The sequence below is a fragment of the Rhea americana genome, unplaced genomic scaffold (genome assembly GCF_003343005.1).
Source record: "Rhea americana isolate MKP2758 unplaced genomic scaffold, rheAme1 scaffold_82, whole genome shotgun sequence".
Classification (NCBI taxonomy): domain Eukaryota; kingdom Metazoa; phylum Chordata; class Aves; order Rheiformes; family Rheidae; genus Rhea; species Rhea americana.
Window position 1 is genome coordinate 2262917 of NW_028187001.1, and position 1358 is coordinate 2264274.

The following is a 1358-nucleotide window of genomic DNA, read 5'->3' on the forward strand; positions in this document are numbered from 1 at the left end:
CTCCTGCAAGTCCCTTTAACTAGTCAGCTCCTGGGAAAATGCCTTTCCTGCGAAGAGGGCAGCAGAGTTCTGACCGCAGTTCCAGGACTGATTTCTACAGAAGGACTATGGGCAAGTATCTGACAAACTTTGTTTTCCATACACCCATTTTCAGTTGCAGTATGTTTTCCTCCTTTAATTCTTTACTTGGTGACAGAAGTATTAACTGCTGTGATACCTTCCTGGGATTAAAGTCAGGCTGAAAGATTTAAAATTACCCAACTTGTCCCATTTGTATTTTTAAACTACTGGCATGTTAGCATTCTCCTGAARCTTTTCTAGTGCCCAACATTATTGGTCAAGAGAATTCTTCAAATGCTCTCTCAAATTTTTGAATATAATTATCCAGCTCTGCTGACTTAAAATGCGAGTCTCAATTACTTCAGAAGGAATGGAAAGCATATCATCTAGCTATATCCCCCTACAACAAAACAGAGGAAATATATCTGTAAGGAATCCACATCCTCTAACATGGACTCAAGTTCAGGGTAACAAAACAATTAAAAGCAGCTAAATACTATCCTTCTYACTCAAACCACCTGCATTAGTATTTAAACTTCTCCAGAACTGGAAAATCCCTTTCAYGTTAAAACAAATTTATCCTATAAAAGATGTCAGCATTCTCAATGAAGTTTTCTGCTTTTTCAGAAGATGCATCAAGAGGTTGTACAAAATAGCTGACAAAGATGGCAGTGACAAAGCTATGGCTAGATGGCCATGTGTGGTAGCTTTAACTCTCTTTCACTCTGAATAGGCAGCTATGGGGGTTTGGATTTTGTTTGTTTTTAACAGAGTATTATCAGCTATGCCATGGATGCTTCTTATAATTGCCATTTCACAAATATGTTGTAAACCATAAACTATTCCTGCAAGGAAATTAACTACCTCTACAGCTCCCTTTCAAGTTCACTGTCATCTTCAGCTGGGGCAGGGGGAGAGGCAGGAATTACTCCTTCTGTACCAAGAGTAGCATTGGTCAATGAAATGCCATTTGACATCAACTCAGAAATCACTTCAGACTGTTCATCGATATTATAGCAATCTTCTCCATATTTCATTGTAAGATGGTAACTAATGAGGCAAAAAAAATAAACCTTTTGGGTAACCACCCYTGAACAAATAAGAGAAGCCTTGCGCTCTAGTATCAGCTTTGCGATAGTTTTGGAGTTAGGCTGCTTCATTTTTATATTACTCAAAAAACATCTACAAAATAAGCAACCATCCAATGAGTTTCCTGTGGAAATTTACATTATAGTTTTAACCTAGAGAGATAATTATAACGGTAACATGGTAGAAACTGTGGCCTGGCTTGTTTGCTC